General features: G+C 44.0%; 1 pseudogene; it reads left to right on the top strand.

Moving 5' to 3' along the window:
* LOC143637778 (teneurin-4-like) overlaps nt 1-26352 on the top strand; it is a 373204-nt pseudogene that overhangs the window by 327405 nt on the left and 19447 nt on the right.

Below are 26352 nucleotides of genomic sequence, written 5' to 3'. Positions count from 1 at the left end.
GCAGGGCCTTTCTGCTCCTCAGGTGCTGCAGAACCAGCTGGGCCACCCTTTTCCCCTCCTTCCATGAGGGCTGGTGCACAGCACAGCTACAGCTCAGGGAGGCCTCCGTGTTTTGCATTGTTTCTCTGTTTCCTGAGCCAGATCTCTTTAGAACCAAAGCACTGTGGGCTCTGGGGCTATGGAGAAGCTGTGCTTTAGAAACAGAGGAATCCCACCCACCCTACAGGAGAAATGACACCAAGTTCCTTCACAATTATTTTAGGGAATGGGACCCATCTGTCTCCTGGGCAGGGGTCTACATGAGCAGGACAGACCCTTGAACTTGAAAGCCTTTCTCCAATGCAGGCAGGGGAAAGTTGGGCTCCTACTGTTTGCCACATGTAACAGTTCTGTGAGGTTTTTATTATTATTACCCTTTAATAAGTGGGAAAGAGGAGGCCCAGGGAATTTAAAGTGCCTATCCAAGGTCCAGCTTCTAGAATGGCAGACCCAAATCCAGAAGGCCATTACCCAGTTCTGCCTCACCAAAGAATTGTCATCCAACCCAATGAGGACTACTTTGTCTTAATTCCTTATAAATATTCTCTGCTTGAAAGAATCTCATTCTACAGCACATGTGTGAGACGGAGGGCAAAGCTTGCTGGCTCCCTGACAGCCTCCTGGCACTAAGAGAAGTGTTAGCATCTGCCCCCACACACAGAGACAAAAGATGGAAGCTCATATGTGCAGGCCCATAGGAAATCATACATCAGGCTGATGAGAAGTAGGCCTCCAATGGAGTATTCTCTGCCTTTCTTCTATTATGAGGTTGACTGGCATAGATATCTGTCAAGACAGAAGAAATTCTGAATGTATTGATTTACTCAGCTACATATATGTACTATAATGGAGAGAGCCAAGGACCAGGGGGTTGCCTCACCTTGGCAGAGAAGCTGTACGATTTTGGACCAAACACTTAACCTCGTTGGGCCTCCACTTTTATATATTTTAAATAAGTGATATCATCTTCCTGCCTCCTTCCCACCACTGTTGTGAGGATCATGTGAGACAGTGAGTAAGTAGGGTAGGGAGGAGTAAATGTAGTTTGGAAAGAAAACTAAGTTAATCATTATATCATCGTCTTGATATATTTTCCTCCAATCATTTCCCCCAGGCCTGTTTCTCTATGCCATGCCCTCCCTTCTAAATATAGCATATCTCCAATTCTGTTTCCTATTGTGAGTAGGTTTCCCACATTTTGATAACTCTTTGTAGGGAAGTGAGGATGTAGAGACAGAGCAGCGAGCCTGTGTATCACTGGGAACGCGTCTATACGGGGAAGGGAAGCGACTGTTCCAGTCTGTGTCTTAGCTCGTTAAGGCAGCGGAATGTGTCATGCTAGTCCTCTTTCCGGAGTCAGCAGTGGGGGTGAGGTGGAACCGTGCCTCCTCTGTGAAATGTAGCTGCTTGTAAGTGAACTCACTGACAAGTAATATCCAATATAAAATATATCAGTGTCATAGCTGCTAAGTCTTTATTTATTACAGTATTGTACAGTAGCATTGCTGTCAAGTTTTCAGGCCGCTAATAATGCTTCTAACCCTGCTGCTAACACCTCATTCTTTCTTCTATTCCCTGCTCTCCTGTCTTCTGTCAGAAATAAAGATTTCAGACATAGGTAAGCCAACCAGTGGAGAATTCCCTGTCTCTCCCCTGCCTTGTTGCATGTTGTATGGTAAGCTACACATGTCAATTTCAGATGGCTCAATGGCAAAGGAATCCTGGGTGATTGGAACGGATTGGGGATAATCAGTGGCAATAAGAGGAAGTCATTAATAATGGTGGCGGTGGGTGGCAAGAGCCTGAACTCTTTGAATCCATGGCAAAGTGAGGTGGTTATCCTATAGTCTGAGGACATGACAGATAGAAGCAACAGGAGAAAGAATTTAAACCATGACATGGTAATTTGAATGCCATAGTCTGCTTAATTCTCAGCATAAATGAGGATATCACTCAGACTGTGCCAAGTGACTGATGGTCATGATGGAAAATTCTGAAAACACATTGATCAGGTGAGGAATCTGAAATTTACACTTCTATGGACATTCCAGGTACCGTGGCTTTTGGATCATCCCTGTGATCAATCCACTGATATCATCTAGCAAAGATTGAGCAGGCCACAGGGAATGTATTCAGAGGACAATCCCCAGATAGGAACTTTGTCACAGAATAGGCTTGTCATAGACTCAGAGTGGCAGTACAGCCAGCAGGAGTGAGTCTAGCCAGACACAAAGCAAAGTGATACCTGTCATTGTGGCCTTAGTCTACCCCCTAACAGAGTTCCCTGCCCTGCACACATTAGGGTGACTTGAAAACTAACCACAAGCAGATAGAGCTCTGGTTCAGACAGCCACAGAGGTGGTGCTGAGCTAACCACATGTAGTTTAGTTCAACATGGTGCATGGGTGGTGCTAAGTTGGGATAAAAGAAAGTCTTTGAGAAGATGAACAGAGCCAGACAGACCCTAGTTCAATAATTGGATCCATTTCTATATAAGTAGATATTTTATATAATAATTGTATGTATTCTTTTAAAATAATAATAATTAACATGAATAGAGCTTTCACTGTATAGCTGAAAGAGTAGCATTTTGTCCCCAAACCATCTGTGAGGTGGATCCCTGTGAGTACATCCAATGTACAGAGGAGAAAACTGAAGCTTCCCAACTGGGTGGTCTCGAAAGAATTACCTCATTTCTTGAAGTTCTCATTTCTAAATTGAGGTTATTAAAATCTCCCTCAAAGGGTTGGTGTAAGAGTCACAAAGGATGGGGTTGGGGGCATAGCTCAGTTGGTAGAGTGCTTGCCTTGCATGCATAAGGCCCTGGGTTCAATCCCCAGCACCACACACACACACACACACACACACACACACACACACACAAAGAGTCACAAGGGATGTTTACAAAGTATAGAACATTTTCAGGCATAAGGAGGTGCTCAAAAAATGGTCATCATAGCAGTAATGATGATAACAATAACAAGATACATACATTGTTAGAATTACTAATATATTATAACTTATAATTAAATGATGATATTATGATGATACAATGATATCATATTATATGGTGATGATTGTGATGCCTCCATGTTTCCCAAAAAGGAATTGAGTTCTCTTACACCCAAAGACACATGTCTTAAAATTAAACAGGAAGTGGGAACCAAAGTCAAAAAGAAGAAACACGTCTGATTGTACCTCAGAGTGGACTTGATTTCATGGCAGCAGAGCAAATAAATAGGAAAACATAGAACTACATTTAGGATTTGCATTATCAGAAACAGAAAATATGTTCACATCTCAGAGGAGAAATGTTTTTCCTCACACTGAAATCTGAGCTATTCCATGAGATTTGAATGGAGGATACTGAATTACACATTGCTCTCAACTTCAGTTTTGCAGAACAAAAGTACATTTCCCATAAATATCTTGGATTAAAACATAGCATTTCAGACTGAAGCATCAGTCCATGGTGGTAGCTGGCTGGAGAACAACTGAGACACAGGTGACAAGCTAGGAAATTGGGGGCCATATGGCCTTGGGCTGATCACCCAGCCTTTCTGATTTCTAGTCTCATCCTCTATAAATTCAAAGAGCAGTGGTTGGAGTCTCTTTTATTTATGATCTTCAGTGACCTTTTGATATTTCCATTGTATGATTTCAAAACTGGGTTCTTTCCCTCTTTCAATTCATTGTTTTCTCAGGTGCTAAAATCTATTTCTAAAGTGAGCCAAAGTGGAAGGGAAAGGGAACCATTTTGTGTGTTCCAGTTTTCCTAAGTCTATCAGGAAACAGAAAACCCGGTTTCAATAGTGATACCTGAAGATTGGCAAATCCCTTCTGCTCTCTAGACCTCAGTGTACCCCTCAGTAAATATTGAGATAGATTAAATTCTAGAATTTTGTCCTCTAGAAATTTGTCCTCCAGTAGCTGCCTCAGCTGCTCTCAGTAATAGCATTTGGCTGCATAGGGGTGACATCAGCTATGCATACGAGTGTGCACTCCCCAGGACGGGCTTATCTCTGCCTTTGGCTGTTTGGCCTCAGGCTCGGCATGTCCAGGACAAAGACCCATAATCCTTTGGGCATCTTCCTCTTTGGACCCCTTTAGGGAACAAGAATCCTTGCCTCTTTTCAGATCTCTTCCCTAGGTCCCTGAGGAATGCTCAAAGCCTCTTGTTAGAAATACACTTGAACTCAAGTCTCCCTTAAACCTAGCTGCATGTATAACTCAACAGAACCTTTAAGTGCCCAGAAATAGGTTGTGCAGGACAATATTGCATCTCCATACTTAGCTTTTCCATTATGCACCAACATAAGTATTCTGGAGGCTTTGCCAAGGTGACCAGCTTTGCCATTCATTGAGCATTTCTCTCTCTTTCTCTTTTTTTAATGTATCTGGAACTATGCACAGAAATTTAAATCCTTCATGCAATTTATATCCTCAGAATCATCCTTTGAAGTTTATATTTTCTCAGATGAAAAAACTGAGGCTCAAAGTAGCAACATGCTTTGCCCAAGGTCACTTCATCAAGTGGGTAGTGGAACTGTATTTATCTGTGTGGCTTTAATACTCAAACCCTTCCCACTAATTCTAAGAACCAGTGCAACAGGTCCTGCCAACTTGCCACCTGATATGGTTGAAGGGCGCTCCTGTATATGATGCAGACCTCACTCTGAGACAAAAAGAGAATTCTCACTTATAAGCTGGGATTAGATTACTTTTTGTCACAAAACACTCCTGAGTTCTTACCTCCTGCTAGGAACTTTCCTGCAGCTTCCAGAAAGATGGTAGAGTAAGATCTGACTTCAGCTCATTAACTTCAAGAGTGGTACCCTAAAGACCTCTACGTTTTTAGGTCACTTCCAGAGGGGCCAAGGTTATGTTTGAGGAACTAGGAAAGAATGCGTGTCCTTAGAGACTCCTGCAGCAAACTTTGGAAGTAGGTCTATGATATGATTCTGTGCCAACCTTGCTCAGGATACCGGGAATCAGAATGGATCATACATGGTCCCTGTCCAGGAAATGCTCTCTGTCCACAGAACCAGGCCATCTTCCATCACGTGCCCTGAAACCATTTGTGGTTTATGGAACGTTCCAAGGCCTTGCTACTCAAAAGTACAGGCAACCAACACCAGTATGCTTTGAGAACTGATCAGAAATGCAGACTCTCAAGTTCTACACCCCAGAATCACTAAACTACAATCCACATTGTAGCAAAATCTCCAAGAAATTCATATGCACATTGAAGTTTGAAAAGCACTTCTCAAAAGCCACGGTTCCCAAGTCTGCCTGTGCCTTGTGGTCACCTGGAAAGATCTCAAAGGTAGATGGCCAGGCCCTTTAGTCACTATAGGCAAGGCTTTTTTTTTTAAGCTGTATTTAGAACCATCGAACTCAGATCATCAGCAGTGAGTGTTTCCTACATACCCTTAAGCCAGGGAGGCAGATATTCATTCATTCATTCTCTCGTGAACTCAGCAGAACTGTCCAGAGCATTCACTCCACATCAGTCAAATGAGAAGCACAGGGAACTTAAAGTCAATCTCTGCCCAGAAAGAGTTCAAGATTTTACTGAGAAGGCAGACAACTGAGCCGAAGTGCCTTAAGGCACTACAGATAACTAAAAGTGTAATCTGCTGAGGCTCTGGAGACACAGAGGAATGGCCCCTTCAGGAGTGGGAAGAAGTGGGGGTCCAGGAATGGTATTTCAGATGAGGTGGTGTGAGGGCTGAGTCTCTGGATATGGGCAAGAAACCAATTGTTAATGAAGCGCTCATCAGTCCTGGCAGATGGAAGAGAAAGACAGGACAGAGCCAGGAAGACAAGAAAACTCCTGTCTTGGTACTTACAGAATGAAATTAATTTGCCTTCTAGGCAGGGCCCCCCGGGAAAGGCTCCCAGCCTCGAGGCCACCTGGTCCTCTGTGTGAAACCCTCTCCGGCTGCCCAGCCTCAGGGGGCATGGAAGCCACACCAGTGCTCCAGGGGCCCTTCCTCAGAGCTGGTCCATCCCAGCCCATCTGCTGGCCCAGGAAGAAACACAGGGCCCCAGAGCAAGTGCCACAGAACCTACAGAGTGCTGGGTGTTTCTCATAATCCTGATAGCCACTAATAATTATTGATGGCTAACTATTGCAAGTCAGATGTTGGTATCCTCATTTTATAAATGAGAAACCAAAACTTAGAAGGGATGGAGTTTGCTGAGGTTAACACAGTTGGGAAGTCTCACATCGCAAGCGTCTCCACCTTAGCCAACCTCGTCTGACCCTTTTTCCCCCTGCCTGCCTCTAGGAAAATCAAGCAGAAGTGACAAGTTCTCCTCAGGCATGTCATTTTCTGGGCTTCCCCGTCTAGACCAGGCCCCTCTCAGGGGCAAATCTTGCCCATCATCCCTAAGCATCAATGGTGTGGTAGGGGAATGTCTGACAGGCCATTCTGGGCCTGGGGTGAGAATCAGAATCACCCACGATCAAATTTAAAGTGTGCATTGGTCACAGGCACAATCACCCCCTGAACTAGTATTTCCAAGAGGGAGGTCAAAAGGGTGTGTGTTGAAAACACTCCAGGTGATTCTGATGCACATCACTAGCTAAAAAATACTGAATGCGTATCATGACCACCAAGGTGTTTGCCAAGATCAGAGAGGTGCTCAGGTACACTTGAGATCTGGAGCAGGTCCCCCAAGGGATTCTCACACACATTCAAAAAAGAAATACAGACTTACAACAATACCTTGGTTTGACAGATGAGGAAACAAGTGCAGGGATGTCCAGTTACTTGCCCAAGATCACACCGGCTGGGCCAGGGAGAAAGTCAACCAAGTGTCAATCTAGGGATGGAACAGATGATATTGAGTAATCCTGGCTCCTCTCTTCGATGTGCTATCCTTAGACATTAAATTTAACAATATTCTCTATGCAAACCCATAGAATTCTTTTCAGACTATGCTTTTGCAGTGACAGATGTTTCAGTCAGCTTTTTCGCTGCTGTGATAAAGGACCTGATCAGTTCAATTGTAGAGGAGAAAAGGCTTATTCAAGGGCCCACAGTTTTAGAGGTCTCCATCCACAGATAGCAGCCTCCATTCCTGGAGGCTCAAGATGAGGCAGAACATCATGGCAAAGTGTGTAGCAGAAGAAAGCAGCTCACCTGATAATCAGGAAGCAGAGAGAGACCCCACTTGCCAGATACAAATATATACCCCAAACCATGCCCCCAGTGAGCCACTTCCTCCAGATACACCCAACCTGCCTCTAGTTACCACTCAGTTAATCCCAACAGGGATCAATTCACTGATTAGGTTAAGGCTATAACCCAGTCATTTCTCCTCCAAACCTTGCATTGTCTCACATGTGAACTTTTAGGGGACACCTCACATCCAAACCATAACAACCAATGAAATTAAAATAATAAGGATAGAAAAACTTAAAGAACTATCTTAAAAGAAAAGAAAATTTATTACCAAAAAAGTAAAATAAAATACAAAAAAAGTGTATTTTATTATTACATTTGCAGCACTTGAGAAGTCAGTTAATTTAAATAATGCACAGTGTAGTGAAAAATATCCCCTTACCACTACCTCTAGTGCTTCAAAACCCCTAGAAGTTATGAGTCCAGTTTTTGTGGGTGACTGAGGTGATAAATAAAAATCTCTGGAGGCAGCAAAGCAGGACTAGAGCCCAAGAGGACCTGAGAACCTGGGCTCCATCCCAGTTTCAAACAAAGCACACAGTTTCTGCACCTCCATCTGTTTGTCTTTAGAAGAGAACCAGAGGGCTGTGGGCATGGCTCTAGTATGCACAAGGCCCTGGGTTCCATCTCTAGTACCACACCAAAGGAAGGGGGCTGAGTGTCGTAGGAGCATCTGAGGAGACCAGGCTGCCAAAGTGCTTTCTGTGTCCTTTTAGCTCTGATGCTGAATTCCTGTTTTGGCTTCTCCATCCAGGCATTACAGTGGACAAGTTTGGGCTGATTTACTTTGTGGATGGCACCATGATCAGACGCATTGATCAGAATGGGATCATATCCACCCTGCTGGGCTCCAATGACCTCACATCAGCTCGGCCCCTCAGCTGTGATTCTGTCATGGATATTTATCAGGTGAAAAGATCTTGTCTGCTAGAACCCTGGGCCCCTGAGCTCATCCTCTCATCCACCACCCAGCCACCCAGCCACTCTGCTGGCCCTTCATCTTTGCACCAGACAAGCCTTTAAAGGATGCCCACTTGGTACAGGCCTTTGATAAGCACCAAGGATGCAGAGATGACACTGACCCTGCCCCACTCACCTCCCAGAGGCTGTGGGAGGTCATCAAGAGGGGTAAAAAGTGTGTGGGCATGGCAGAGGTTCTGGGAAATCTGCCCAAGGCCAGCAGAGTAGGATGGATAGAGTTTTAAACAGTGTTAATTTAAATCCACAACCTCCTGAACTTCCTCTTTTGTAACACATACAGGTACTTGCATATTATCTATTCTTTTTCTAGTTCATAAACTGCATGAAGCAGGAATTCTTTACTTAATCAGGTGGCTAGTACACATTGAAGAACAGCCCATATGTGTTGATTGATTGATTGAGTGATTAAATCCTGGCTTTGCCACTCACTAGCTCAGTAACTTTGGGCAGGTTTTTGAAGTCTTCTGAGCCCTATTTTTCATCCGAGAAATGGAAATCACTGCCATGGGCCTGGCAGAATTACCTCGAGAACACATACAACAATGCCCGTGAACTTCCTAGTGCTGCTCAACACTTCAGAGGTGAAATAAACTGAATTTCTAAGGTCCGCTTATACAGGAGGTAACATTTACTCCAGGTTTTAAAGACTGAATAGGGGTTTTTCTGGGTAGCAAAAAAAGAAAAGGAGACATTTCACAGAAAGGGGACAGGATGCACAAAGGCACAAAGATGTTAATGAGACTGATATGTTCAAAACCATTGGGAAATTGAACGCTAGAGCTCAAGCTGCTTGGAAGGAGGAGGTAGGGGTTGAAATAGGAAGCATGGTCTGGGGCCAATAGGAAAGGACCTTGCCACTTCAGGCCAGAGAGTTTGGACCTTGGCAGGTGGGCACCAGTATCCCAGGATAGACTCAATAGAGACACATGTGACTAGCAATCCAGCATGACCTTAGGATAGCCTACAGTGACTTGGCAAGTGACCCTTTATTGCTAGGTCCTCGGGCTGGGCTTGGCCTGTGCCATCTTGCCAACGTTACCAGAATCTAGGAGGTACCAGAAATTGGGAGGCTGACTGTGGCACTTGCTCCCAGCCCCACTCGTCATGCCCGCCTGTTCCTGACACATGTGGCTTCCCCAGGGCCCCATGGCTGCTGCTGGCGGTCCCAGCACTGTGCCACGTGCCAGTCGGGTGCTAGTGCGGTTCCCTCTGCGCCAACTACTGTGATTGCTGCACTCCAGAATGGAATCCGTTCTCTGCCACTCGTCTTTGCAATTTGGCAGGCTTCCCCTCGCTGGCTCGAGAGTTTCCCTCTCCAGTCTGTGAACAAGCTGGAATCACCCACCAGGAAGCAGCCACGGCCTAAGGATGTCCATACAAGTATTTTCAATTCTCAAAACGGGCCCTCAACCAGCCATCGTAGGGTGCTGAACATTTTCAATCCACACATTGGAAAACTGTTTAACTTTAGATAGAGATACTGCCAAGCAGTCAGAGCAAAGGCTTGGAAGACAACTGGCATATATTGGATGGGGGAAAAAATGAAAACCCACACTTAGATTCTGAAATCCTAGACTAAAAATTTCTTTATTGCTGGCCCTTACTACCTTTGTCTGAATCTAAGCATGGATTTTTTTTTTTTTTTTTTTTACAAAACTCCAGAGCAGGCATATATTTTGACATACACATATGGGCAGCGGGTACTGGCTTTCATTCTCAGAGCTTCCTCTGTTACCAATACCTAGATACTTAGCTGTCCCATTGGGAATAGGGAGGGAAGCCAAAGACAGAATACAGCTAGGAGGCAAGAGTACAAAGGGGAGAACCCAGAAACCTGGACCAACGTAGGAGGAGACAAAGACCAGGTCCAAGATGAGAGAAAGGGATGGGAGGAGGCATTGAGTAGAGAGGGGGCAGATTACATGCCTGTAATCCCAGCAATTTGGGAGGCTGAGGCAAGAGAAACATGAGTTCAAAGCCAGCCTCAGCAATTTAGCGAAACCCTAAGCAACTCAGTGAGACCCTGTCTCTAAATAAAATATAAAAAGGACTGTAGGTGTGGCTCAGTGGTTAAGTGCCTCTGCTTTCAATTCCTGGTACAAATAAAAAGAAAGAAAGAAAGCTGGATATTAATATAGCCAGGTATGGCCACCCCAGGCAGAGCATCACTCTCTACCTAGGGACCAAATGAGCACACTCTATGTGCTGGGTGCTTTTCTAGTGAGATTAGAGAGCTAAGCATGCCTTCTCTTTTCTCATGTAGCCATCACAGTAATCCTGTAGGGTAGATATTAGAGATAAGGAAACTGAGACCTGGTGAAATAAAAGGTGTTATTTATGCAGAGCCCTATACTAGATTTCATCAGAGATGCAAAATGAATTTTTTAAATAAAATCATGTAAGTAAACACCTAGTACAGTGCCTGGCAGCTGCCAATAGCGTGTCAATATTAGGTTCCTTTAAAATCCACAAAAGAACTTCTATGTACATTGCCTCAGCCGATCCCCACAACTACCCTATGCATATTTATTACCCCTTTTGCTATGGGGTGAGAAGGTCTGGTGACCGTGGAATTGGAGTCGAAGTGAGGTGTCCTGCCCTCCATCCCTTGCTGGGTCTGTGCCATTTGCTGGCCATTCATTCATTCATGTGACAGTCATTTCTGCAAGCACATCACTCTTTAACAAGGCAGTCAGCTCAGAGTGCCTCAGTGAAGCAGAAAATACTCAGGAAGATAGGGTGGAGGGGATGCCCCTCCCTGACATGGCCCTTAAACTAGGAGCTGGAGGACCTCCAAAGGCATAAGGTCTGCTCCCTCTGTTTTGGTGGTGGGAAATCAAGCCAAAGGCAGAATCATCCCTGATCAGAGGTGAGACCAGATTGGCTTACATACAGTATGCCCCAGAACCATCATGCCAGCTACATGACAGAGCAGCTCTGAGAGCCATGCCTTCTCCACCCCCGGGTGCCCCTGTGTATGCAGCAGCTTTCGACAACATGCTTGCTGTTCATTTCTTCTGGTTTCCTCTCTCCTTTCCCTCTACCGATTCCCTCTTCCCCCCTCCCACCCACCCACTCATCAAGACGCCATCTTTTCATCATAATGACAGGCAGAAAGTTCTCGCAAGCAGGTCCCCAAGGTGCCACAGGACCAGAGGGCATAAAATATTTAGCAGCCAGTGTTGACAAGAAATGGGTTTTAGAAAATTGAAAATTCTCCTGTCACTTTAGAGCAAACTGTGTTCTTGATGCAGCCGAAAGCTGGCACAACAGTGCTCCAGAGAGCACTGGGGAGCATGAGTGGCAGGCAGTCCAGGCCACAGCTCTGCAGGGTCTGCAGCGCCCTCACTCTGTGCAGACAGCCAGGCACTGGGGTTGGGGGTGAGGAGACAAGACCCGAAGACAGACTGCTCTGAAGAACCGAGAAAGGTCTCGCCCTTCCTGAGAATGGCCCTGAGCTAAGGGGACAGATGAAGGTGGCCTCGCCTAGACATATAATTTATTGGGGTTTCATTCTACCTAGGCAAGCAATCACATGCACCTTGCAAGAACTTTGAAAAGTTTAAAATCACCAAGAATATTAGAATGGCCTTTTATCCTAGTATGGTTAATGTTTTGAGATATATCCATCAGGCTTTTAATCTCCTCTCTATCCATAATCGATCTAATTTATGGTTACATTTCCTCCTAATTGGAATCACACTGTGCTTACAATTCTGTGACCTGTTCTTTCTTCTTAACACATAGCAAACATTTCCCCCTGTCATTACATATCCATCTATAATGTCACTTATAATGATTACACATAGTATTCTTATTTATGAGTGAACTAAATATGCTATAATTTATTTAGCCAATTCTCAATTGTTGGGCATAACTCCAGTTTTTCACCCTTGTTAAAACTGGGTCTGATGAATATGCTTGTAGACAATGGTATACAAGAGAAAATTCCTGGGAGAGAAACTTCTTATCTAAATTATTATATTAGTTAGAGTGGACTCCATAAGGGACCAAAGAGCAAGGGTTTATAGGGGGCTCAGGAGCCCTAAGTTGAATAGTCTTTAGTTAGGGCCCAAAAATCAGCAGAAGGAAACACTCATCAACACTTCCAACCCTGTATGGTGTGGTTGGACCTCTTGAAGGCCCAACTAGTGAAGTGCCAGTAGTTCCCAGTGTGATCTATCCAACAATCCATGCCCCATGTCCATGTCCATTTCTCCTCACCTTAAACCCTGAAGGTTGCAGCCTCTTAGGTTCCCACTTAAAGACTTACCAGTCAGGCTCAGAAGAAGCTCAGAGTGGGGCCCCAGACCTGTGAACCCTAAATCCTACTGCCAACTTCATTAATCCTTTCCAAGGACCAGTTCTCAAAGGTATTAGAAACCATTATGTAGAGCAGGGCTTCCTAAACTTCAGTGGGCACAGAAATCACCCAGGGATTTTGCTTAAATGCAGACACTGATTCAATAGGTTTGGGGCAATTCTGACCAGCTCCCAGATGATACCAATGCTGTTTGTCTGGTTATCACCCAATATAAGAGGCAGGAATCCAGTTGTGTTTCCCAACTCCCAATTAGAATCACCCAGGAAGCTTGAAATAATGTCAATGTCCAAACCCCACTCAGGGTGGAATGTGAATACCACTATTTTCTAAAACATCCCCAGATTATTTGAATATAGGGCCAGATTTGAGAACCACTGGTCTATAACTGTGTCTGACAGTGCCATGGTTATTCTGTCTATTATTTGAGAAATCATCTTTTATACACGTATCATATCATCCATTCATGAAGAGTCTCTTCTAAACCTCTGAACAAGTCCTACTTTGCCTCCAGATTTCATCTGACTTCCCCTCCCACCCCCATATCACTGTTTGAGCACTCTGCACAATTATTATTTCTGTTTTCCAGATGTGAATATTGAGGCTCAGAGAGGCACAGTAACTTGCGCAAGGTCATAAGTGGTAGAACTAGGATCTGAACCCAGGCCTGTCTGACTCCAAAGTCCATCTTCTCACCAGCTACTTTCTGTTGTTATCCCCTCTTCAGGTTTTGTCAGTCCTGACAGAGACCATCAATGCCTCAGTGACATGGTTTTCCTGTGCTCAGGGGGCTAACACTCCTTTTTTGATGGTAGACTCTGTAAGGATTGGCCAAGACTATATGTAAAGGTGCTTCGAATGCTGTTATGGGTTTTAAGGGGGTGTGGGATGATTAGTGGGGGACATCCTGCCAATCATTTGAGTGTTCATGTCTCCATTGTCAGGTTCGCCTGGAGTGGCCCACAGACTTAGCCATCAACCCGATGGACAACTCTCTTTATGTCCTTGACAACAATGTAGTCCTGCAAATCTCTGAAAATCACCAGGTACGCATTGTCGCTGGGAGGCCCATGCACTGCCAGGTTCCTGGCATCGACCACTTCCTGCTGAGCAAGGTGGCCATCCATGCAACCCTGGAGTCAGCCACTGCTTTGGCTGTTTCACACAACAGGGTCCTATATATTGCTGAGACTGATGATAAAAAGATCAACCGCATCAGGCAGGTCACCACTAGTGGAGAGATCTCCCTAGTTGCTGGGGCCCCCAGTGGCTGTGACTGTAAAAACGATGCCAACTGTGATTGCTTCTCTGGAGACGATGGTTACGCCAAGGATGCAAAGCTGAACACCCCGTCTTCCTTGGCTGTGTGTGCTGATGGGGAGCGCTATGTGGCTGACCTTGGGAATATTCGAATTCGGTTCATCAGGAAGAACAAGCCTTTCCTCAACACCCAGAACATGTATGAGCTGTCCTCCCCCATCGACCAGGAGCTCTACCTGTTTGATACCAGTGGCAAGCATCTGTATACCCAAAGCCTTCCCACAGGAGACTACCTGTACAACTTCACCTACACTGGGGATGGTGACATCACTCTCATCACAGACAACAACGGCAACATGGTTAACATACGCCGAGATTCTACTGGGATGCCTCTCTGGTTGGTGGTCCCAGATGGCCAGGTATACTGGGTGACCATGGGTACCAACAGTGCACTCAAAAGTGTGACCACACAAGGACATGAGCTGGCCATGATGACATACCATGGCAACTCTGGCCTTCTGGCGACCAAAAGCAATGAAAATGGATGGACAACCTTTTATGAGTAAGTATCCAGCTGCTGCCATTTGATGGCTGTTTCATTGGGTGCATTGCAGGTTAGAGATGAAGTGTTCATTCTTGAATGTATTTCATTTTTAATTCAGGACTTGGGATGCAAACCATTACCTTTAATATGCTCTCATGTTCATATTCTAGATGATTTCTCCTGAGAAGGAAATTTGTGTAGTGGAGAAGCTACAAGCTTTGGAATCAGAGAATTTGGGCTTCCATCCTAGCTGCACCATGGATTTCATTTTTCTGGGCTTTAGTTCTACATCTATAAAATGCTCATGGTGAACATAGTACAGGGAGATGATATAGATGAAAAGTCCTTGATAAACTGCTAGCCTCTCCAGATGACCACTGTTCAGAAACATGGTAGTGGGAGAAGGAACAATTCCATATAGGTGAATTTTTTTTGCATAATTGGAGCTCACATCTTTAAGTACCAAATTTTTTTTTAATTTTTACCATTTTAGATGACCTTGTTATGAGGTACATTACCTGCCTCCTTTCTGAAACACGTGACACAGATCTAACATAACCTTTCTATTTATGAGTCAGGGTTGTTAATGAGGAGAGCAACAATGGCATATTATGCTGTTGTAGGAAAGAGCTTCTGTGGGGAGACAAGGATGCAGAACCCTTTGCCCTGCCTAAAGTAATGCTCAACTACTCTTTTCTTGGCCCCTCCATGGGGAGTTACTGTGTCCCCATTTGTTTTCAGTCACAGTGCTCACCTCATCTAGCTACAACCCTACTTCCCCCCATACAGGGCTTCTTAAGTGGTGTGGTCAGAGAAGCAGAAGTTCAGCTTATTACAATCCCAGCCAAAATTAAATAGACGTTATGAAGTGTTTCCCTATGAGGTATTTTAATGAAGGGATTTTGTAACATCTCTTTTCCTACTTAGATTTTTTTTAAGCTTTTATTTGTTTTTCCCCAAGATGTTAGCCATGTTCCAGAGAACTGAGACTGCTGAAAGTGTCACCATTAGACATGTGTGCGGGGGATGGGGAAGGACCTAGTCTTGTTGACCATAAAAAGTGGGCCAGGAACTGCATTGTCATTGCAGTCTCCCTTCACAGCAGCTGGGATTTGGGCAGATATTATCTGCTTTATGGAAGTAAAAGCTGAGGCTTGGACAAGCCCATTTGCCCGCTGTTACATAGTGAGAACACGACAGAACAGGGATTGCAGCCCAAATCTGTCTGAGGCCAAAGCTCTTGCTCTTTCATTTCTGCCCTACTGCCCTCCCCCACTCCACCCCCCTTAAGGTTGTTAATCCCAAATGCACTTGAATCCTTGAACCCTACATTCTTCTCAAAGTGGATCAAGCATCAGTTTCTCACAATCTTGAAACTCAAAGGAAAAGGACCTATAATTGGTTTTAAATATAACTTACACCAAAAAATGTCACAGCAGTTTGTACAAAGTTCACTAACTAAATTCCTTTCTCCAAACAAGGACCTTGCTAATTGCAAAGAAAAGACAAAGATCCAGGAAAACAGCAATTATCTTGATTAACTCATTGAAATGGAAATACGCTAAATAATTCAATTTTCCCCATTGCCCATGGAAATCTCATACATTATTTAGCCAATACAGGGATTTCTTTGTCAGAGCGAGTCTGTACACTTAATTAGTTCCCAAGGTCACTCCCTCAGATCCCAAACTGAATGCCTGCACATCACTGCCACTGTTACTCTTCACCACCCTGAAATCTAAAACCATTTCCTACACCTCTACCAGACAGGGTCCCTTCCTCTCTTTCCCTGATGAAATCTACAGCCATGTTTGATATTTTAGGAAGAAGGAAAAGTTATTACAATTGCTTTTTATAAAATAGCATTTGAAATTCCAAAGAATCCACTTTATAGGAGTACACAAGAAAAGCACTGATCCTTCTTGACACAAACCAGAAGTGGAAGATAAAAGCCATGCAAATAAAAAAAAGAAAGAAAGAAAGAAAACTCACTTTTTTGAGATCCCTCTGTGTGCCAGGCTCTTTCCCATTTCATAGCATCTATGAGATGGTAAACCATAAGCCTGATACAGATTAATTACCTTGGGTCTCATGGTAGATCATTTTTCAGAGAGCAGGAAATTATCTTCCACATTTTTACATAAGAATATGCTAAAGCACAGAGAGATTAAGGAACAAGCTTAAAAATCACATAGTGGGTGTAGAGCACAACTGGAACACAAGTCCATGTTCCTCCAACTGCACTGGCCTGGTTCACCTGTGTTCTTTGTGACTTATTGGTATGATAGAGATCTAAATAGTGTCTATTCTATAAGAACAGCCTGAGGTTCAAAATTTCCATGAGATAAAATATGAAAAGCTCCATAAAATGACAGTGGCTGCCATTATTATTATTATTATTATTATTATTATTATTATTATTATTTCAAGCAATATGTGGCAGTAGCAGTAATTATAGAAATGTTATTTGGACATGAAACATATTAGCCAGGAGCAGTTTGTAAGTAAACTAATCAGAGGAACAGATCAAAGTTTTAATAGGAGTAGGAATCAAAAGAGCAGACTCAAATGTCAAGTAGAACATATTAAGGTGTGAACTAGGAAAGAGGTCAGGTCCCTGAGGATATCCTAAATGGGCTGGAAAATGGCATGCTGAGTGGGCCAAGTAAAGTGGATCTGTTCTGGAAACAAAGCAAGGGAGCCAGGCACCTATCTTCACTGAACATTAGCCATGTGACTCAGGCAGGCTAGCTGGCCTCCAGGCCCATGTCTCAACCAAACAAAAAAAAATCCCTACCTTACCCCATTTATGGGCCATTCCGAGGATTAAAAACTAAATTAATACTGAGAGGAAAAAAATACTTAACAAGCTATTAAGCTTCCTAGAAGGAAAGGTGTATGGTTGTTTATTGTCGAGGTGTTTCTTTTTCTTTTTTTTTCTATTTATTTATTTATTTTAATTAGGTATATCTGACAGCAGAATGCATTTCAATTCATTGTACACAATTGCAGCACAACTTTACATTTCTATGGTTGTACATGATGTAGCATCACACCATATTGTGTTGTGGTGTTTCTTAACAAGGATTTGAACAGGTTTTACCAATGGACCATTTGCTCTAGTGAAATTTCTCCTTTTAGCTCCATGAGGCACCTTGGTGGATTCAAATTCAAATGTTCTAAAAAATTTAAAAAAAATCCATCCAGGCCTGCCTGTGACATGGGCTATTACTGAAACAAGTTTAAGTTGGCTTTATCGATCTTCCTAGCAGATTAAATAATACATCTAACATAAACATCACACACTTTAGAGCAACTTGGAGTTCACAGCTCTGGAGATTCAAGGTTACTTTCCTTCCCTGAGCCCACAGGTCTGCTGGTAAAAACCTCCAAGGAGTCTGCAATAGGGACCTCATCTCTAGGGAGGGCCATCAATGCTGTCAGACTTGGCATATGGTCAGAAAACAAGAAAATGTAAGAAAATGTCCAGTAGCATGAGGCTCCTTCCAAAATTAAGGGCTGGAGATGTAGCTCAGTGGTAGAGTGCTTTCCTAGCCTATGTGAGGCTCCAGATTCAATCCCCAGCACCACAAAATAAGTAAATAAACAAAATTGACTTCCTGGGTGGGCATGAAAAACCAACTTCCCTAAATTTCAGAGCAGGAAGTGACTATGGTCTCCCACAATGCCTGACGACAGCTCCTGTTATAGGTATGTTTCCTTTAGCTATTGTGAGAACCTTGCTAATTTATCTCTGTGTCAAGCTTAGGGCTTGCCACCTTGAAAATGATTCACTAAATATTTTATAAATGAAACATAAATTCAAGAGGGAAGGGAGATAAAGAAAGGGAGGAAAATATGCTGTAGTGAGAAGAATGCTGGATTCAAATCCCAGTTCTGACATTATCAGTATTCCTGGAAGGACACAGAATTCAACTCGAAGAGTTCAAATCAACAGATTGGGCTTCTTTTTTTAATATTTATTTATTAGGTGTAGATGGACACAACACAATGCCTTTATTTTTATGTGGTGCTGAGAACTGAACCCAGGTCCCGCCCACGCTAGGCGAGTGCTCTACCGCTGAGCCACAATTCCAGCCCCCAGATTGGGCTTCTTGATTTTGCTTGGGGGATATGAGAGCTAGAAAGAGCATCATTCCCAATCTTATAACAAAAGTAAGCCTGACAACAGGCAAATTCATGGATTTTCCTTGAACTCCTCAGAGGTAATAGAGCAACAGACTAGCCCAGATTCAAGGAGGGACAGACACCTGCAGAGAGAGACAGGATATGAACTTAGCTTCCCTGGAGTGGATGCAACTGGAACTAGTAGGAGGAGCTCACTAGGATGGCCACTGTATTTCTGAAGGCCAAGTGTGTATGGGCAAGAGAGTATCAAGCCCTGGGAACTGAAATGGAAGGAGTCCACATCCTCTTCAGGAGTTTTCCGCCCCCCCCCCCCCCCCCCCCGCCCACCACCAGTAGATTGAAGAAAGATCTCAGAAAGAGACCTTTTTGCTAGACCTGGGGAGGTGTGGAGCAACCGCTGAGGAGAAGAGCACAAATAGCTGCCTGCTCCACCCAGACCCCTATCACCCTGCATCCCCTGAGGAGCAAAAGCCTTCACCTGTGAAGAGAGAGCCAGTCACTCTCCCACTTAGACACAGGTGGAGACCCATCAGCTGAATGAGAGAAGAAAAGCAGAAAAAGTATGTAGTGCAGGAGAAGAGCAGGAATCTGTAAGAGCCCCAAACTGCCGCCTGAGAAGGGGTGGGAGCACTTAGGTGGAGACAGTCCCCAGGGTCAGGGGCACACATACCTAAGGCTGAGTCCTCCTCAGGACAATAGAGAACTCGCCCACCATCACCTCCTACTGATTAAAAAGCTGAAAGCAACAGTGCAGAGCAAAGCATTGCTGCAAAAAGGATGGAAAGCGGGTAGAGCATGGAAGGAGACCCTCTGATTTGTGGCACAAAGGACCTAATGCTAAGGATGGAGTGGAAATTGAGGCCAAGAGAAAAACATTTGACAGATCAGTTTCTCACCCTAAGCACAATAAATTGCTAAAAGAACTTAAAGACTATGATGCACTGAGGCAACCACAGAAACCAGGAACTTCCAAGCCAGCCCAAATCCTAACTAGATTAACTCACAACCCCTCCCTGAAGTCCTAGCAGAAGTAAACTCATTTCCAAACACAAGCCATCAATCTCAGTCTCTACCATGCCACACGAGGTGTCACATTTTCAACTGAACACGGGTAGGAGAAGAAAAAGCAAAAAGGAATCATTAGAGCCATATTTTGATATGACACAGATGTTGAAACCATTGTTCACAGAATTTAAAATAACTGTAATTGTATCAAAAGCTCTTGTGAAAAAAGGTGAACAGTTTCCAAGATCAGATGGATGATTTCAGCAAGAAGATAGAAACCCTAAGAAAAAATCAGGTGGAAATGCTAGAAATGAGAAACACAACTACAGAGATGAAGAATGCCTTTGACCGGCTCGTTGCTCCTGATGACACAGCATGACACAGCTGCGGAAGAAAGACAGGCCAGTAGAAATTACCCAAATGAAAACATAGGAGAAAAAGAGAGCAAAGGAATACTTCAAACCCTGTGGGACAACATCAAATGATCTAGTATGCACATAACTAGAATTCTAGGAGAGGAGTTGAAAAACAGGCAGAGGAATATTTGAGGAAATAAGGGCCAAGAATTATTCATAATTAATAATGAACCACAGATCCAAAAAGCTCAAAAAATACCAAGTAAAATAAATACACACATACACACACACACACACACACACACACACACACACACTTTTCTAAACATATCATATTCAAACTGTTGAATGCAAAAGAAAAACTCTTGAAAGCATCCAGAAAAAAAGAACAAACAAAAATTACAGCAGACTTCTCATCAGAAAACACACACACTAGAAGACAGAGTTCAGAAAGAAAAAAAAAAATTTCCACTCAGATATGATATGCAACATCGATGAGAGACAGACCTGCACTGGAAGGGTGGACTACACCTTTCAAATGAAAATATGTTTTAGAGGTACAGACAGGGATAAGGGGACCAAGAAAAGATGCTGAGGCACCCAAGCACTAAAAACACAACAGCCATTACCAAGCCTCAGGCTGAAGGTCAAGGTGGTGGGGGGAGCAGGTAGAATATTGTTGCTGAAGCCCCGTGGGAAGGAGAAAGCACCTGGTAGAAGCTGTTATCATAGATGGATGCAGCTATTCCTGGAAATATGGCAGTGAAGGAGAGAATGAGGAAAAGCTGGTTCTGACCTCCAGTGTCTTATCAGTGCTGGCCATAGACTTAGCTTAAGCAGACTTGAGTCAGCCCAGGTACTCAGTGATGCAGTGTGCAGGGGTCAGCCTCTCTGGGCACAGAGAAGGTCAGAGAATGATGGGGGAGTGCCGCAGTCTTTTGCTGGGCACAAATCACGAGTCTCCACACAGCTTGTAGATTCAAACAGCAATTCTTTATTCCCGAACTCACACCGGCCGTCTACAAACACGTTCTGGGGGAATCCACGTTCTCTTCCCAAATCCACTCTCTCCCAAATCCACCCTGCCTAAATCCACACCGCATGGGCTTCTGTCTCTCAAAAAATATACTGTCTGACCTAAGCACTCAAGAGGAACTCAGCAGCAGGATACGCCCTATTCTAAAGGGGGAACACCCTACTCTCCTATTATGCTAAACTTCCCTATTCTAAAGGGGGAACACCCTACTCTCCTATTATGCTAAACTTCCCTATTCTAAAGGGGGAACACCCTAAACACGGATCCTGCCCTGGTCCTTGAGCAAGGTCACCTTTCAGAAGTCCTTCCACAGACAGCATGGAAGTAAGCTGGCAAGGAGATTGTCATACCTACTTGGCTGATGGCTCCCAGCAGGGGAGAGCATGCAGAATAACCAACATAGAGACTGAGTGGCTCTGCAACATGTTAGACGTATGGATCAGAGCCAATCCTGGATCCCAGGTAAACCTGAACCCAACATACTTTCCAGCACATGTTAAGCCATCAGTGAGAGACAGACCTACACTGGGAGAGCGAACTACATCTTGGGAATCCTGAAGGCTAGAATTCATTGTTGGGACTTCATTTTATAGGAAATAGTGAGTACAAGTTTTTACTGCAGAAGCCAGTAAGTGCCCTGGCTCTGACCTGATTTTTGAGTGGACAATGATGTAGTGATGCCATTCATTACAGTGACTGAGGCCAAGGGAACTATAGGAGTGCATGGACCGTGAACTCTAATTATTCATAGATGACACAGTGTCCGTTCCCGTTGTTGGTGTTGATGCTGGTGTTTGAAACAGTCACAGATGAAAGTCGTAATACTCAGATCTTTTTTTCTGAACAAAAAGTTAAAATCATCAACAGTTTAGTATCAGAGAGGAAATTTGGCATTTTCCTCGCTAGCTGCACATAGTAAGTGGCTCGGGATGAAGTATCAAGTGTGAAGAAGAAGGCCTTACAGTGTGTGAAGATACCCTTTAGCAGTCCTCTTCTGAGAGCCAAGTTCACAGCAACTCGATGAATCTTTTATGTGTTTTCTTTCACTGTGCTCTAGAGATGCTTTGGGAAAACGGAGTGAAGAAAAGTCAGTGGAATGAAATAATGGAAAGCCAATCATTGGGCCATCTCTATCCTCCCTCCAAGAGGGGGCCTGGCATCACTGCAAAAGTCAACTGCAGCAGTAGCCAAGCAAAGCATCTTGAAGGGAAAACTGTCAGTCTTCTTGACCCACTTGGGACTTCCAAACAGAATTTTTTCCTTAACACAGTGATGAATACAAAGGTTTTGATTTGAAACAGCATCATTATTATGGAAAGCTTGATGAAAGAACACACTCTTGAAGGTCAAATAGACCTGACTTTGAATCTATATTCTTTAACTAGCTGTGTCATTTTAAGCAAGTTACTTATCTTCTCTGAGTCTAATCATCACCATTTGTGAAATGGTGATAATAATCCCTACCTCGAGATGATTACAAGCATGATGCTTGGTACCTAAAAGATACTCTGAATCTTTGTGAACTTTCACTTCCTCACACAGGGAATGGAGGGAGTAGTAAACTCTTAGTTGCTTTCAATCCATGTCTTGAATAATCAACAATAGTACCTACCATCTTCCTATGTATTTATTCACCCACTCAATAAATATTACTGAGTACCTTCTATATGCTGGGTAATTGTCTAGGCACTGAGAATATAGACAAGGTCCCTATCCCCCATGGAGCTTATCTTCCAGTAGGAGGAGACAGATAACAAGTAACTAAACAAGATAATAAGTACAATGAAGACAATATAGTAAGATAACATGATAGAGATGGGGGACCTGTCTATTTCAGAAATGGTAGTCAGGGAAGGCCCCATTTGAACTGAAACTTGAATGGTGGAACTGGCCACACCTGTGTGGAAGAGCATTCCCTGCAAAGTGACAGTCAGTGTAAGCACCAATAGCATGGATTGAGCTTGGCATATTTGGGGAACAGCATCAGGGGCAGTGAATTACAGAGGTACAGAAGAATAAAGGTCACGGGGAAGTCAGAAGGAGAGGCTGTAAGGAGTCAAGTCATTCACATTGTTAAATGCGTGTCTAGCACTCAAAGTTCTGGCTACAATAGTAACCAATTGAAGTGCCTGCTTCAGGGAGTTGACATTCCAATAAGGACAGTCCCCTGGGGTCCTGAAGGCCCTGGTAAGAATTTACATGCATTTTAAATATGTTACCTCTTTTGGTCTTCTCTGTGTCTCTATGAGCTAGAAGTTATTATCCTCATGTATAGAAGAAGAAACAAAAGGCTCACTGAGGTTATGCTGCATTATGTAACCTGCCCAAAATGTGGTAATTTGTGGTGGGGGTTTGAGGCAGGTGGGAAACAGAACTGCACGCTCATCCTCCAGGGTCACATTGCTAGCAAGTGTGGAGCCAGGATTCAAGGCATAGACTGTCTGGCTCCAAAGACTTCATGCCAGCCATTCCTTCCATTTCTCATGGAGAGAAAGAAAACTTGTCAATGCTTTTTGGGTTCCCATAATTAAAGCCATGATGGTCATAAACAAGCCATTGTCCAGATGTCACCCAATCATAGGACTAGGACTTAAGGCAACCACTCAGAGTCTGGAGTTCTGTGTACTCCCCCTTCCAGGCCCCTGCACCTGTTTGAGCAGCTTTGCAGCAGAGCAGAAAGGGTTCTGTAAGAGCAACCCTCAGGGCAAAGGTGTTCAGGGTCTGTAGAATGGGCAGCTCCAATTCTTCCCTTGCAGAGTCAGAAGAAACTGCTCTGATGGGATAATCATAGGTATTGATCAAGCAGCAGAGAGATCCAGTGGCATTTCTCAAACTTTGAAAGGTAGTGAAATGAATGAATAGGAGAGAAAGTTTTATAAATTGGTTGTTCTATTTGATGTTCATTTAATTAAGACATTCAGTCCTTCTAATGGAAAATGCAAGGAGTGGAAATTACGGGTTTTGGGCTGTCTCATATAAAATGAAAACCAGATCTTGAAGGCATGGGGCCTTTTTGCTGTATCTTCTTCGGGCTCAATTTAATTATGCATTACAGGATACCTTCAATAATAATTACAGTTGTCTGCCTTGATACAAAACCTCTTTCTTTCTTGAGACTAAAACTCTGGGGAGATACCTAGGGAGAGGGCCAAAGTATCTTTTATCAAGAGCAGCTTCTTCCATGTGTGCCTTCAGCAGATGTTTATCAGGTGTCTACATGTGTCCAGTTTCTGTCATGTCATACAGCAGGTAGAGTGTGAATAAGTCATGGCCTGTTCTCTCCTACAGAGCAGGAACGAGAGGCCTTGCATGTTCAATCCTGCATTCCTTGAGTTGCTCAGCCAGCATCCCCTGCCTGTCTTCCCTATGCCTGACTCAATTCTGCTGAAGCAGGGATGAACTGGGAGTAGGTCCTCCTGGGTCACAGTGCTGACAGGTGGCAGAATCCAAGTGGTGTGACACCAGATTCCCAGCCTAGTAATCGAACTCCATAAACCATTCCTGACCTCGACAACTCACAATCCCAAGAGGGAAATGCCTTGTACATCAGCATCCCAGCACAAGAGAAGCATCCTAGGAAAAGCTCCTCACAGTACTCCCAGGGGGTAGGCAGGGCTGGGGTATCCTCTCCACTATGTGAATTGGGAAAGGAAAACTCAAATGGTAAATCATCTTCCTCCAGTTCGATGTCAACAGGTGACCAAGACTTGAGCAAGGAGAGGAGGGAAACAGAGGACTGTATCTGATTGAAAAGGAAAGCAGAACACATAAAACCAAGGCATGAGGTAGAACATTCCAGCTATAGCACCGTCATATTTTTGTTACTCAGTGCTACCCCTTGGTTTCCAGGTATGACAGCTTTGGCCGCCTGACAAATGTGACCTTCCCTACGGGCCAGGTGAGCAGTTTTCGAAGTGACACAGACAGCTCGGTGCATGTCCAGGTAGAGACCTCCAGCAAGGATGATGTCACCATAACCACCAACCTGTCTGCCTCAGGTGCCTTTTACACACTGCTGCAAGGTAAGCCAAGCAAGTCCGGGAGCCTTTGGGACACAGGGGGCCTTTGAGAGAAGATCCCTTCGTCAGAAGAATGAGGCTAGAAATGTTGCTTCAGGAGCCGCCCAAGAACAGGAAAGAATTATGATTTGTTTCTCTCCCTATTGCCACCTCATTTGCAAAACACACAAGCCGGAGTCCTGTAAATTCTCTCCCAGAAGCTTCAGAGTAATATTTCATTGTCCCATCCCATTATCATCAGAACAAGGGGGAGAGAATCCATTAGCTGCTAATCCAGGTGACCTCACCATTCTGCTATCTTAATGGCTTTCAGATTAAAAGACTTACACTCACTCTGATGCAGGCTAGGACAAAGGACAAGAATAATTACATCTAATTATGAAGGGGATTTAGTCATGGAGAAGTCCTTCCTGAAGCCCATGTGAGGTTTGTACCTCTGCTAGGATTCCATAGAAAAGAGGCTTCTTCTCTGCATCTGTCAGATCCCCCCTGAGACAGATTGGTCTTTTAGTTTCAGGCAAATCTCATGGTGGGACTCTGCTGTTAGTTGTCTTGCCTCAACTGTTCTCATGGGATGCAGTGGCCCAGGGTGGGCTTGAAGTTTTATTGGATTTTGTAAGCATGAAAGGAAAAAAATAATAATCCCTAAAGAGCCCTGCCTGACTCTTTCCCACCCTCTGATAGCTCTTTCTTACCCCCAAAGGCTTTGCCACAAAGCAGTAGAAGGAGCTTTGGGCTGAAAATCAGGCCAAGTTCTAGTTCTGACTCTGCCACTATATCACCCACCATATTCCTCAGTTTTATTCTCCAGGAAAAGAAAGCAAGTTGAAGCTGTGTTGAGTGATGTGAGGCAGGACAAGGGTTGGGGGGAACCTGGGGCTCCTGTGCCCACTGTGCCAAATCCCACCACTTGAACTGGAAGGAGTCAATCTTCTCTGAGCCTCAGTTTCTGGGTGTGGAAAATGGGGCTGCATTATAATACCTGCCTCATTGGCTGCTCAGATGATCTCTTTAGATGATATTTGTAAAGTAACTAGCATGGGCCAGGCACAGAGTATTGCTCAGTAAATACTTGTTGGGTTAATTGAGTAATTAATTAATTAGCAAGTAGCTTGAGTTACCATAAAAGAATAAATGTATATTTGTATAACAGCTTTTATTCGCAAAGGTAGTCCTTCACTTTTCAAAGAGATAGAGGAAAAATAGTGGTACTCAGAGAGAGAAAGCAAGCCCTGGCATTTCTTCCCCACCTTTAATAGTGGGTTGAGACACCCCGAGAATTTATCCCCTGGCAGGGTTACTGCCAGCAGAAGGTACCAGCTCCCAACCAGCCAGGGTCATGCCTGACCCATAGTGGCAGGGCCAATGAGTACTCCAGACATGGTCCTTCAAGTCTGTTTTCTTCCCAGTGGCCAAGAATTGTATCGTCCATCCACTGCATCTTGCTAC

This window comes from Callospermophilus lateralis, unplaced genomic scaffold (genome assembly GCF_048772815.1).
Source record: "Callospermophilus lateralis isolate mCalLat2 unplaced genomic scaffold, mCalLat2.hap1 Scaffold_63, whole genome shotgun sequence".
Classification (NCBI taxonomy): domain Eukaryota; kingdom Metazoa; phylum Chordata; class Mammalia; order Rodentia; family Sciuridae; genus Callospermophilus; species Callospermophilus lateralis.
Note: the sequence above shows the minus strand (reverse complement) of the source record. Positions and strands in the feature narration are given on the sequence as shown.